The sequence below is a fragment of the Sebastes fasciatus genome, chromosome 20 (assembly GCF_043250625.1).
Source record: "Sebastes fasciatus isolate fSebFas1 chromosome 20, fSebFas1.pri, whole genome shotgun sequence".
Lineage (NCBI taxonomy): Eukaryota > Metazoa > Chordata > Actinopteri > Perciformes > Sebastidae > Sebastes > Sebastes fasciatus.
In genome coordinates this window covers 22,174,934-22,189,305 of record NC_133814.1, presented here as the reverse complement: position 1 = coordinate 22,189,305, position 14,372 = coordinate 22,174,934, and the positions used below count along the sequence as shown (strand labels likewise).

Below are 14,372 nucleotides of genomic sequence, written 5' to 3'. Positions count from 1 at the left end.
AAATGTCAGACCAAATATTTTAAAGTCACAGTTTAAACATGAAGTTAAAGCTGCATAATGACATCTTTGGAGCACACAATGACTAAAAGACATCAGGTTTTCAGCGCTGCCATTCACACTTTCTTAATGACTGACTTTCAGATAAAGCTGCCATTAATGACAGCCATCTATTTTCAAGAACAAAGACGGAGATTGAAAAACCGAGAAAGAGGTGAGTTTTTTCCTCTTTTCTTGCAGGAGAAAGTGTCTACACAGTGTATTGCACTAACTCAGTCACTCTTTAGGACTTCGTGGTTCTTTTTTGTCTCTGAAGATTGAGTGAAAGCACTTCTTGTCCTCTAGAATTAGCCTTGGGTGCCCTTTTATATCGCCTGTTCTAATGGCAGTGAATTATGCTGACAAAGTAAGTGCTGTAAAGGCCGTCAGCCAAAAGACGAGACTTGTTGAAGTTCTCATCAAATTCCAGGAAAACAGAGCAGGCTACATTGAATTCTCCTTCCACGTCCCTTGGGCGAGGAACAAAGCTTGGGTGTTAAAGTTGGTCTTGGCTGTGAAAATGCAGTGAAAGCAGCCCGGCTAATCCTGCGGAGAGCCATTGTGACGCTAATGATACGCCGTGTGTATTTCCACTGTCTGGTCCTACTGACCCTGACTCGCTCTGATCAGGCTTTAAGGAAGCCGAGGATTACATTAGCTTTGTTTGTTTGCTGGAAGGCGAGGATGCCAGGCGCAGAGACCTTGTTCTTGGAGAGGAGCAGACAAGGGCATCTTCCAGAGCTATCTGCCAAACAGAAAGAGCAGCTTCTCTCCCCTCCCCTTTAGAATATAGATTTCTCATCACCTGTCCACTTTGCTCAAGCAACGCATTGCATTAGAGTCTGCATTTTCTACATTATTCAAGAGTATCTAACACAATGGGCTACTCATGCTGTATTATCGTATTCTTCCATGAAACTGGGTGCATCCATCAGTGTTTATTTTCTGAATCATGCCTCACCCTAGTTTGGTGGTAAACAATCGGCTGTAAACTTCCCAGTTTCCTGTTTTTGCTCAGACAGATATAAAAGTTTTGTTTATGATATTTCAGTTTTTTTGCTTTGTGATGTGGTGTAGTGGTTAGCACTGTCGCCTCACAGTAAGAGGGTCGTAGGTTCAAATTCGGCTTGGGGCCCTTCTAGTAGACTCTACTTAGTAGTTAAGTAGTTACTCTTAAGTAGAGTATTTCAATTGTATGCTACTACTTCTACTTTTACTCCACTACATTTCAGAGGGAAATATAGTACTTTTTACTGCACTGCATTTATTTGACAGCTTTAGTTACTTTGTAGGTTTGGATGATTGAAACAAAATCGAAATCAACTAATAAATTGTTGTTTTAATGTAGGTTAAGCTACCCAGCAATATATAAAGTAATTGAAATTAGCTCCACCGTTACCTGCTGCAACATCACAGCAATGAACACATTAATGCATCACTAATTATAATCCAATAATATAATATACATTATTCTGGAATGGTTCATTCTGCATTAGAAGTACTTTTACTTCTACTAATGCCTTTTCACAGGCGTTGGTTTGTTTGTTGGTTTGTTGGTTTGTCTGTTAGCAGGATTACTCCAAAAGTCAGTGATGGATTTGAATGACATTTTTTGGAGGGGTGGGGTGTGGCACAATGAACAATCCATTTGATTTTGGTGGCGATCTGTAGATTTGTCGTTTTTTTCACATTAAACTCGGTGAAATTACAGTTGAGTTTGACCGAAGCACACTTGGTGATTGTTGGAAAGAGTAACAATGACGGTTTAGGTGAGTTTTACTTTGTTTCTGTCCAGTTTGATGAAGTGTTTTCCGATGCCCCGCTGCGTACAGCTGATCTCAACACAAACAAAAATACATGTGGATGATGGCGCAAGCTGAACGGAAGGGCAGGGGGGGGGGCAATCATAGTATTTTGAATATTCAAGTATTTCTACGCTGTCGTATTGCTACTTGCTGAAGTAAAGATCTGAATACTTCTTCCACTACAGGTTGCCAATAACCTGTATCGCTGGCGGTTGCTTTAAACAAGAGGCCCAAGTGTTCTTTGGGACTGTAATCAAGCTCAACACAAGGTGAGTGGCTTCCATCCGCAATCCCTCTAAGTGTGTATCACAGGCATGTTTGAAATGCATCCGAGCTCCCCATCCATCTGAGTTTTAAGATGTCTCCATGGAGATGATTGACGACAGTAAAAGGCCGCTCTGGAGAGAGGCCCCCGGGTGAACAGATGAGATCACAAATCTCATCTCTTTCTCCGCCTCGTTCCTTTTCTATGTCACAGTCTCTCTCTCATCTCTCTCCCTCTCTCTCTCTCGCTTCCTCTCTACGACATACACAAACACAGCTGCAACACACACGCACACACACACACACACACACACAAACAGTGCATATCCCAACATTTTTATCCCTTTTTTTTCCTCCTTTCATCTTCACGGTGGCAGTAAAAGGTATATAGAGAAAAAAAAGGTTCAAGGTAAGAGAGAGAGAAAGGTCCTAGACATAGTCTGAGCGAGTCTTCAAGGTTTCTGGGAAGATGTGAATTGTGACTATAGGATGAATTAGGTGTGTGGACATCTTTAAATGGGCGGCAGAGTGTACTTCTGAGATGCCACAGGCTGGGGCTGTTGAAGAAATTTCCGCTGCAGTGATAATGATTGGCTCAACAGCGCAATATGCGGTATTATTGCAACTTTTATCTTTTTTTGCAAAAAAAATAAATAAAGTTTCAATAAATAAGCTTTATTTTTAGGCTATTTTTAGTTTTTTTTTTGCTTTTTAAATAACAAAGTTATAAAGCTAATTAAATAATTGTTTATTGTTAAATACAGAACACATAAGGGCATTGAGGCGCAGCGTTTTTATTTATTTTTTTTTCCAGAAAAAAATACCAACGTACAGCTTTCAGTCCAGAATAGACGCTCGGCGTCGCGTCACACTGCTGCCGTTTTGTAGCAAAGTTAAAAATGCGGAGCTCCCATTGCAAAGAATTAAAAAAAATGTGAACATTGCAGTTGTCACTTGTCAATTTTGCAGTATTGGGGTTATTGCGACAGCCATACCACAGGCTTAGTTTTACTCTTCCTAATTTGGAATATCCATTAAAAGACCTTTTATATCACATAATTTGTTTTTTATTTTCCCTGAGAGCTGGACCCAGTCAATAAGTGCAAAGTGATTCTGTATTTCTCAACTGTGAAAACAGATGTTAATGAGAGGTTTCATGGACAGGTGAACCAGGAATCAGTCCAATAATGGTTGGTTACGTTGCTGTGTGGGGAGACATACATATTAAGAGACAGAGAAATTGCCACAGGCTGGATTCAAGGCCGTTTTCACCATCAACTTGCAGGATTTTCACTGATTTAGCATTTCTAATACATTTTCAGAATCTTGGCAACCAACCATGGCCAGAAGCTATGAAGAACCTTGATTCCACTACAGTATCATGTCCCCCTGTCATGTCATTTCATTAGTGTAATGACCCATCGATTTAGCATTTATGCAACAAATTCTATTGAGGCTGGCTGCGGGCCAAGTCAATCACAGGCTGGGCCGGCTGTGCATCTTGGCAAAAAGAAGGCGATTAAAAATTGCCTTGGAAGAGCGAGGAGGATTTCTGGTTTCTCCACCAAACAGGATGCAGCCAGCTAGCAGCGGCACACCTGACTGGGTTTCCTCCATTCTTACCTCGTCCCCCCTCGGGGTTGGGAGGCGGCAGGTGGGGGTTGCGCTTCGCCCATGTTTGGCACATTTAGCCTTACGAGGTGTGTGGCGGAGAGATGTGGATGGCTCAGAGCGGGGGCAACAGATGGACCTGGCATCACGGGTGAGGGCCGGAGCGTGTTCACAACACGAGCAGCTTGAAATCCTGCTCAACCTCAATGTGGGTTTGCTCTTGTTGGAGTAGATTTGGTTCTCTTTCAACATAGTCTGTGCTCCCCGACAGAGGCTCACCTGCTGACAACAATACAATACAAAGAGCAAATTCCCTTTCTTCCCCTCCCTCAACATTCACAGCTAGGTTTCTGTTCACAAGTTGATATTTGCATTTAACAAATTGGCAAGCCCAACTGATTTGCGTACGATGTGTGCATTTTTCTGTGTTTGCCCTTCAAACACACACTGTTGGCCATTTTACCTGCAGCAGTTTGAGAGAATGAGGTTGTGTTGGACATTAAGGCATTTCTGGGTAACGTGTTGAAGTAATTTGATGAAGCTTTCTCAGTAACAGGTGGTGTCCAATTTACATTACAGTTACTAATCTAATTACTAGTCTTACTAGGGGATGGATCGGGGGGTTATATCAATTTCAAAGGTCTGGGAAGCGGCTAGCGTTCCAGTAACTCCAACGTCTTTTTTTATATGCTGTATCCTCTTAGCTGGCTATCCACTGGCGTAACTACATTTAGGAATCACCCGGGTTTGTTCAGAGTTGGAGGGTCTGTGAATCCGTAACGTATCCTCATACAACGGCTATTTTGTTATTTTTCGTGCGTTTTCCTATGAATGTCCAGTAGCACGAGCAATCAGTGCGCCTGCACATGCCCCTGTGGTGTTTAGATAACAGCCCTTTTTGATTAGGTTTAGGAAAGATTGTGGTTTGGGTTAAAATAACTTCGGAAGTGGCGTCACCTAAGTACGGAAGTTACATGACAAATCAATGTTCACTTCTGGTTTCACACAGGATACTGATCAGGCAGAGCGTGTTTTTGCAGTTTGCTGCGTCTTTTTATTTTATATGTTGCTACGCAACCACCAAATCAGTGCTAATGTTACCTTACTACAAACCATGAACTGTACGCGACCCAAATAGTTAATAGTACAATTTAAATTAATGAAAAAAACTTACCCGAAATCTCAAGTGTCGCACTAATTTGCCTCCTGCTGTTTTCTGTTTAGATTAAGGTAACTACGGTAAATAAAGTCATTTAGCTCCAGCAAAAGTCACCACAATGAGAAGAAACGCAAACGACGTCGGGTGCTTTTGTGCTCCAAATTGAATTTTTTTCAACTTGAGGCGTTCAGGGCGCTCTTGCAAAAACTCGAGGTGCTCAGCAACACAAAAGCAGTGCGCTAAATGCTTCACTCTCATTGAGTAGGCCTTACAGCGGTTTCCTGGATGAAAGTCTGGTGTTTTTAGACCCATTTATCCTCACTGACCCCCTCCATATACAGACATTATTGCGCTTTATACTACGCCGCCTGTCCAGGCTCACCATTACATGGATTATATATGAATTGATTATGTGGGATATATACGAATTATAGTGCGTTACTTTTCATAGGTATAGCTATGAAAACAGTATGAGAACAGTGAATGACAACAGCCTGGAATCTGTGGTGTCAGTGTCTGATTGTTTGTAGTGCTGCATGCGGTCACCGGCGCTAAACTAGCTGGTGATGGTCATTGAATACCTCCAAACTCAAGGCTGGCTGCTTGTTGAACCACAATGTCTCTCTATTTTCGTCCTCTGGGATCTGTGTGTGGAAGCTTTGGAGTTTTTGACGGAGCTTAAGCGAGTAACAGAAAGCAATATAAGGAGAAATGTAACTAATTACTGTTGCCGTAAAGTAGTTATTAAAGTGATGTACTTTCTCAGTGAGTAATACGTAATCTCATCCATCCCTTCCCTTCCCTTCCCTGCTCATTACAAATATTGTGTCCCAACAAAGATATTAGTAGATATGTTAGATATCTATATAACCTTTTAAGTGACATTTGACCTTTCCAACAACATGTTGTCTGTCACTACATCAGATAACAACGTCAGGTAACCACAGGCATGCCTGTTTAAGGCGCTGCTGCAACAAGGCTCCTCAAAGATTGCCGTTTGTCCCCATTCATCTCACACACTGCTCCCACTTTAACGTATTGGCATTTCTGAGGTGCTTGGCGGTAATTGTCAGCCACATGGCGGCTCCTCGTTTGTTTCACTGACATTTTGCCTTTGGTTGATTGTGTATTTAACAGGGGAGGGAAGGCAAAATTAATTGGAGAGAGGCCCTAATCTGTCTGCTTGAAATGTCACCCCTGTATTGTGATGCCTGCTCTGACACAGTGGCACACAGGAGGCAGCGACAGAAGGGAGGAATGCAGAGAAAGAGAACAGGAAAAGAAATAATGAAACACAAAATGAAAAGCAAGAGAGGAAGATAGACGACTGATACATCATTCTCAGAAATCAATGGTGCTCAAAGACTTCACGCTTGTCCCTCTGGGTTTTAACCTCAACATTACCACAATGATTGAAAATTACTGAACATTTATAACGAGGGTTCTTTAGTGATAAAATATATCGATTGCAGGAGTTTTTGAAGTGTCAGTGTTGCTTCGAACATGGAGAGAAACGGGGGGGTTGTTGTTCTACTCTGGTTTGTCTGTAATACTCCATGTCTAGAGCGGTGTTGTTTGCATGCGAGGAATCACTGAGAAAGTACAAGATGATCAAAACATTATTATCCAGCACTCAGAGTTCCTAGTGAGGCTGTATCCACCGGGTTGTTTTCAAAATGTCACCGCTACCCCCAGGGAGTCCCTGAAGAAAACAGAAGACCGAAACAAACCTAGAAAGCAATTTTTTACATTTTTGCACTCACTGTCCTGCTTGCTTATCTATGGCATGATTCTGCCTGCTTCAGCTGTTGACTATAAAGAGTAAGCAAAGCTGCCCTACAAAACCAAACATTTAGGTAAGACCATAATACCTTTTGAGTTAAAACCAGTAAAGTTTTTGACCTTTGTTTTATTAAAAATGTCTTAAAGTTATACTACATAAATTAATAATGTTAGGGTGGTAGTTTGAAGGTGGTAGTTTGAATCAATATGTTATATCTACAAAACAGAGATAGACTAGAATTACCGCCCCGTGGTTGTACGCCTCCACCAACCAGTCAAGTTGCAGTTTACATCCCTGTCTGTCCAAAATGTCATCACTTATATCCTATTGGACATTTGTGTGAAATTGTCGTAATTAGCATATTAATTTTTGAGTTATGGCCAAAAACGTCTATTGTGAGGTCACTGTGACCTTGACCTTTGACCACAAAAATCTACTCACTTCACCCTTGAGTCCAAGTGGATGTCTGTGTCACATGTAATACAATTTCCTCAAGGCGTTCCTGAGATATTGCTTTCTTGAGAATGGGATGGACGTGAGGTCACAGTGACCTTTGACCACCAAGATCTAATCAGTTCATCCTTGAGTCCAGATGGAGGTCTGTGCCAAATTTGAAGAAATTCCCTCCAGGCATTCCTGAGATATCGTGTTCACAAGAATGGTACGGACGTACGTACGGACGTATTGTGCCTTCGGCCACGGCTGTTGCTGGCGCAGAGGCATAAAAACAAACCAAACTGCACTATGGCAGTGTGTTGATTACTGTTTGCTTCTTCTCAATAACATCAACAAAAACTTAAATTGTGAGGCAGCAACAGTAAGTATTTAGTTTTTCATAAACAGAAGCTTGAGGGAAAATTCTGTTATTTTTCAACCTGGATCTCATACTAGTATTGGTTAATGGGTCATTCTAACTTTGCACCTGTCATCTTCATTGTAGAGATTCGGGAAACGTGACTCTGGCAATGCAATGCATATCGAGGCAAGCAGCGCAAGCTTTCCAATGTCTCTGAATCCGAAACAAAAGACAACAAATTGATCAAACTGCAGTGTGTGATGGTTTTGTTGAACCTGAACAATGCATTTTCACGCAGAACTGCATGTGCGTCTAAGATCTCTGTACTGATTTAAGCAGCATGTTGACTGAGAGTTTCATTCAAGTTTCCAGGCACTCTCTTCCCATCATGCACTGTACTATGTCTCCCCACAATGGCTCGACCTCTGTTGTCCACCCACGCACCATCTCTCTGGACGACATGTAAGACACATACTTGTCTCGACACTCGCTCATATGTAGGGTGAACAAACGTCTCTTATAAATTGGGTCGGTCCTGATTTTCATGCATTTGTCCCTCAGTGTGTCATTGTTGCGTGATGGAAAAGGACACACAAAGAGGCAGAAATGTTGTCAGTGTCTCGAGAAATCACATCGAAACAAATTTAATACATTCTTCGTTAGCTTGCTTATTGTGTGTGCACTCAGCAACTTTCTCCAAATGACCTCAGACGAAGGTGTTGACAGCGAAGGACGTCATATAGTTATACTATGCTTGTGAAAGGCTTTTAATTAACTAAAGGTTTCTATCATTCGTGTCATTGAACTGAATACACATTTGTCCTTGCTGTTACAGAAAGCTTTATTTACAGTTTTTCAATAGATCAGATGTCACAGTTTTTCCCTACTTTTCGGTCATCATACTCATATTTTAAGAGAAAATGTTGAAGGTACACTTTAGAATATATTCCTTTGCACATCGTCAAGTCAGCCCAGTCACCAGGAAAAAATGTTGAATGTTGACGGTTTTGCATTTGGGCAGAGCCAGTGATATAGTACAACGAGTGAGCGTTATTGAAAGTTGCGTGGTTTAATAAAGAGTATAACAAGCGAGAAAGTCTTCTAGGGGCGGGTGGGAGAGGTGATGTATGGGCCAAACAAATACTGGACTTTCACCCAGGACACCGCTGTTCATGTCCCGTGTGAAACCGAAAGTGAGTTATCGCTTGTTAGATAACGTTATTACGGTTGTTACGTAACTTTATTTAAGAAAGTCAGCTTAGGGCAGTTATTTATTCACACTAGTGACGTTGTTGCGGTTGTTGTTACGTTATGTTATTACTTTGCGTTGTCACGCTACGTTATCATGCTACGTCGTCACGCTACGTCGTCACGCTACGTCGTAACGCTACGTCGTAACGCTACGTCGTCACGCTACGTCGTCACGCTACGTCGTAACGCTACGTCGTAACGCTACGTCGTCACGCTACGTCGTCACCGTCGTAACGCTACGTCGTAACGCTACGTCGTCACGCTACGTCGTCACGCTACGTCATCAGGCTACGTCGTCAGGCTACGTTGTCACGCTATTGTTTTACCAATGTGTTTTTTCTAACTTTAACCATGTAGTTTTGTTGCCTAAACCTGACCAATCGTTTAACAACGTTAACCACGTGGCATTGACCGTTTGTGGTGTGATATGAGGGTTATATCAAATGTATTTTTGGTTCAGAAACATTGACATTCACGGTATCCCGTGGTTTGCAGAAATGTACAATGCCAACATTTTCTCTGGCGACTGGGTTGCGTCAAGTTCACTTTTTTTTCCATTACTATCATACTATTACAGTTATTTTATATTATTATTGAAAACTGCTTAACTATAAATATAAATATAAACATCTGGATTGCCTTCATCATATTGATCAATCAGAAGTGATCAATCAGACGGACGTCCAGATAAATCTTCCACAGAGATAAGCAGACCGAAGTCACATCCATTCATCCATTCATTCATCATGATTGTCTTTCTATACAGACCGTGAATTGTTCATGTTAAATAAATAACTTGAGGATAGAGGGTTAAAGAGAGCTTTAGCTGATGAAATGGACCCAAAGTGGACATTTTTCATCTCACATGAGAAGAGAACCATATGGCACGACTCTCCTGAAGGGTGCTGGGGGATGCTGAGAATCAACACAGTCTGGTAAAAGCTGGTCCTGATGGCCAAGGTTAGGTTCTGTAATTAAAAAAAGAAAAGAAATGAATAATATAACTAATGAAAGATTAACACTTTTTGTGGGTAGTGTTATTTCCACCCGGTGGAATGTTAATTGCAGTTTATATACAGAGATATAAAGACATGAACACATGTTCACCTTTTAAATGTCAGGGTTACATATTTGTCTTTGCATATATTCATATTCATCTAAGCAGGAAATATTTTTCCAAGCAGTTATATAAGCACTTTAGCTGCTTGTTTCTGAGGTTGATACTTACATACGAACCAGCGGATGCACATTCCACACATGGCGACCACCTGAGAGATCTGAAGTGCCCTCCCGCACTCCGCGCTCATCAGACAGTCCCTTGTTTTCAAGCAGCACTTGGGACACTTGCTCCCTGAGCTTCTACTCTCGGTGTTCTCTTGTTTCCGAGGCTGAGTTTGTCTCGTGTCATGCTGCTTTTCATCCCACGTCTCGCTCTGACCTTTTCCCATGATGCTTGGGTTTTTTTGGGGTGTTTTTTGACAAAAGGCAAGTGGAGTATAATGTCTCGAGGATCAGATCTGTGAAGACAACGGCAGGAATATAATACAGTATATGTGCCACAGCTTCACTGTAGCTGAACGTTATGTTATGAACCACATTATGTGTCGACTCCCACGCTCTCAAGCTTCACAATACAGGCTTTGTTTACAATAACAACATCCAGTGTCCAACATGTCATAATGCTGTGATTTTGTTGTGTTTGTTGAGAATACAGCTGCTCTGCTCGGCTCTGCTTAGTGAATGTAGAGTCTGAGTTTGTTCATTGCACTTGCTAGGCTGTGTTTTTGTTTTTCACCTACGTCTTCCTTTTGTTTTAGGAATGTTTGCAACTACCCAGGTAACATTCCTACTTCAAACACCTCCTTAAAAACGTAGAGGACATTGTGTAATTGAACAGTAACACGCAATCTAAATGTGGAATCAATTCTATTCGACAAGTGATGAAGATCTATATAAGGATTACTTCTTTTAAATAAGAACAGAACGTATATGACGTGCAGAAGTGTTCAGTTTCATTAAAGAGAAATCATTAACACCGCGGCCTAAACGCAAGTCCCTTTATGAACACTTTATTGAGTGAAGTCACATTGATTTGACAGATTAACAATTCTTCCACTCTGATGATCATTCCTCGTGCCAGGAGTTGAGGCCCCCTGTTTTAACTGTCGGATACAATTGCTCCCCACAGACATTATCAGATATTAAGTGATAACCCTGATGGTGAAATAACATCTTATCTTTGCCATCCGGTGGCTCCCCATTTATTACCACTGACAGTAAATTAGATTGCTGGCATCTGGAGGGTATACTGGCATTTTGAGTGCACCTTTCCATCTCATTCTGCTTTCAAAACTCCATTGGTTTTCAATCATAAGTAATGAAATTCCATCAGCCTCCTCGACCATGAAAGCAACTTGGAAAGGAAGTGAGAGACGGCCATTAAGAGTAGAGAAAGCGAATAATGGTCTTACCCTTTGCTTTTCAGAGTCGCCCCTCCGTCGGTTTGAATCTTTTTCTGTTTGCAGAGTAGACTTCTCTTAGAGGAGAGCAGTGAACACACACCTTCGCCGTCACAGACACTCACACGCTGTTATGAGCAAAAGGGTGTCGGCCTGTGTGTCAGCCTCAGCTCACATGAACAGAGCAGGTGTGTCTTCAGGTTTAACAGGTTGGAACAAGTGGACTGCTCTGACGGGAGGGATTTTATTTACAGTCAACAAGCCCTTTCGTCTTAAAGGTGCAGAGGTAGTGCAAGTGTGAACAGTCTCTCCCTAAATGATTGACAGTTTGTTTATTTAATTACTAGCACTGCCCCCTCTTAGTCAATCAGTGGACTAATTATTTTCAGTGATAGTTCTGAAAGCGGGAGAGAGAAGGGATGACATGCAGCAAAGGGTCGGATTCGAACCCCGGGCCGCTGCCGTAAGGACTGAGCCTTGGTACGTGGGTACCAGGTGAGCTACCGGGGCGCCCCCGACTAAGATTTCTTTGGTCGATTAGTGATTTTTGATGTGTTTCTCATGCTGAATGAATTATTTCTAAGCAACTTATGAGCACGTCTCTGGTCAGCCCTGTCTTAACATAAAAATGATGTTCCCATACAACAAAACTTGTGAATTACTTTTCGAGGGAAATCTATTTTCTAGGGCTGTCAAAACTAACGAGATAATAACGCGTCAACGCAAATTTAATTTAACGCCACAAATTTCTTTAACGCATGAAAGCAGCAAAAATTAAGATACATTTTGACAAGGAAAAACCGTCATGGCCATTTTCAAAGGGGTCCCTTGACCTCTGACCTCACAATATGTGAATGTAAATGGGTTCTATGGGTACCCACGAGTCTCCCCTTTACAGACATGCCCACTTTATGATAATCACATGCAGTTTGGAGCAAGTCATAGTCCAGTCAGCACACTGACACACTGACAGCTGTTGTTGCCTGTTGGGCTGCAGTTTGACATGTTATGATTTGAGCATATGTTTTATGCTAAATGCAGTACCTGTGAGGGTTTTATGGACAATATCTGTCATTGTTTTGTTTTGTCAATTTATTTCCAATAATAAATATATACATACATTTGCATAAAGGAAGCATATCTGCTCACTCTCATGTTGATAAGGGTGTTAAATACTTGACAAATCTCCCTTTAAGGTACATTTTGAACAGATAAAAAAATGTGCGATTCATTTGTGATTAATTGCGATTAACTATGGACACTCATACGATTTTAATCGTTTGACCGCCCTGGATTAAAACTGTTTAAAGTTGTGACCTTAATTGAAACGTAATTGAGAATGTAGTTTAGTTGTACGGGAACGTAATTTTGTAGGAGACAGGGTTGCTCTGGTAAACACAAGGTTTAAAGTGTGATTCTTTGTGGAGAAACTCAGTTTTACAGATCTGTTGATTAAATCAACTGATCGATTAGTCAAAAAAAAAGAATTTCTTTGGTCGAGGACAGCCCTATTAATCATAAAGTTTTCAAATATGTATGTGAATATTCTTCACATTTGTGGGGTCAAAAATAATATTATTTTTCTTTACATAGATGGATAGATACATAGATTGACTTAACTGATGTGTGAAGTGAAATTTCAACATTTCATTTGCATAATTCCTGCAATTAATTCACACCCACACACAGTAATATTGTGTTTTAATAGACAATAACTAATACATTTCTCCTCAGCCTGCGTGACAGAATATGTTCACAAGTGTGTTTCTTGTTTCTGCGTTGCGGAGGAAATGCAATCAAGCTTTAATAAATAATTACACAGGATAATTAATTGATTAGGCATCACAATTCATTACATGATGAACAATGATGAATCGAGAAAAGCAATTTAGGGAAGCAATTAAAGCACAAACTAGAATATATTCAAAGAATTGCATTACTGAGCTATTCATCATCTGTGAATGTAGCAACGTACAAATGCACAATAATTCATTAGTTTTGTTTCACCAATTCATTTGAATGGGTGAATAGGAAGAGAGGAAAACATAGCGATACTGTATGTGTGTGTGTGTGTGTGTGTGTGTGTGTGTGTGTGTGTGTGTGTGTCAAGAGGATACTGGCAACAACAAGAAATATGCAGGAAATTTTCTCTCATTGTGCATGTTGTGCTGATGTCATGATCAGGCACAAAAGACTGGTTTTTCTTCCGTCCAAGGACGTACAATTGTTGCACTTAAGACTCAAAATGCGCTGTAATGAAATAATAGAGTTAATCAATACTTTCCATCCTCTTTAGACCGTCGCTGCGGTGAGTGGTAGCAGAAAATGTAGCGCGCAGAACATTTCAACAAGGTGAAACGCCTTTCACGTCGACGGACAAACAGGACACTCAAATTCCATTCATCGCTTATTTTATGAAATCAAGTCATGTTTGGCTATTGAATTTAAATAATTATTTAAGAATTGCTGCTTCTTGTTGATAAACCCCCAACAGGAATCTGCCATTATTGTGTTCACCAATCACCACGGTTTTCAATAAAGCACTTTTACATGCCAGGGCTTTTCCTCTACTTTTAAAGTTAAGTTAAAGCTGCAGTAGGCGAGATTGGAGCAAATATGATTAAAAAAAGTTATTTTTATGAAACGGTCGCTATATCGTGACGGTAGTACATGAAACAGGTAACCTGAAAAAAATCATGTGCCTCTGTGTCCTCCGGTGCTCCTAACAGCATCTGCAAGATTTTACAGACTGGAGGAAACCATCTGCTGTCTATGAGAGCCGGCTGTCAATCACTCAAGAACTCCGACCAAACGGTCAAACTAGGCAGCGCTGATCAAATATGAATCAATATTATGTTACGTTAATGCCTATTTCTCGCCTCAAATGTTTTCAGAATCATCTTATAGTGCACGGTTTAGCTGTAAAATGAGAAAGTTTGTGACGCCACCGCCATGTTGAGATCAGGTTGAGTTGGCTTTAAGGAACACCAAGTACCGGTCACAGTATGAAGGGCTCATTCTAAGCTTACGAAAAGACAACAATTCTTAGTTTCTGGTGATTATACACGAATGAAAACATAATAATGAATATTATATTCCATTTCTGCCAATAGATCCCCCTAAATCCTACACACTGGTCCTTTAATCAGATTTTCTTGGCCACTTAGGGGCAGTGCAACAACCACAACATTGACATATTATCACTTAA

The 14,372-nt window shown here is 40.9% G+C and overlaps 1 long non-coding RNA gene across 2 annotated transcripts; it reads right to left on the bottom strand.

The window, feature by feature from the left end:
* Window positions 1-8,277: 8,277 nt before the first annotated feature.
* Window positions 8,278-11,316, bottom strand: LOC141758644 (uncharacterized). Of its 2 annotated transcripts, XR_012591913.1 has the most exons (4): window positions 11,177-11,316; window positions 9,934-10,222; window positions 8,980-9,673; window positions 8,278-8,867 (listed from the first exon to the last, which is right to left on the bottom strand). It is a non-coding gene; the product is annotated as an uncharacterized LOC141758644 (long non-coding RNA). The 2 variants fall into 2 exon arrangements; XR_012591912.1 differs by lacking the exon at window positions 8,278-8,867 and having other exon boundaries at window positions 8,932-9,673.
* Between the last annotated feature and the right edge of the window lie 3,056 nt (window positions 11,317-14,372).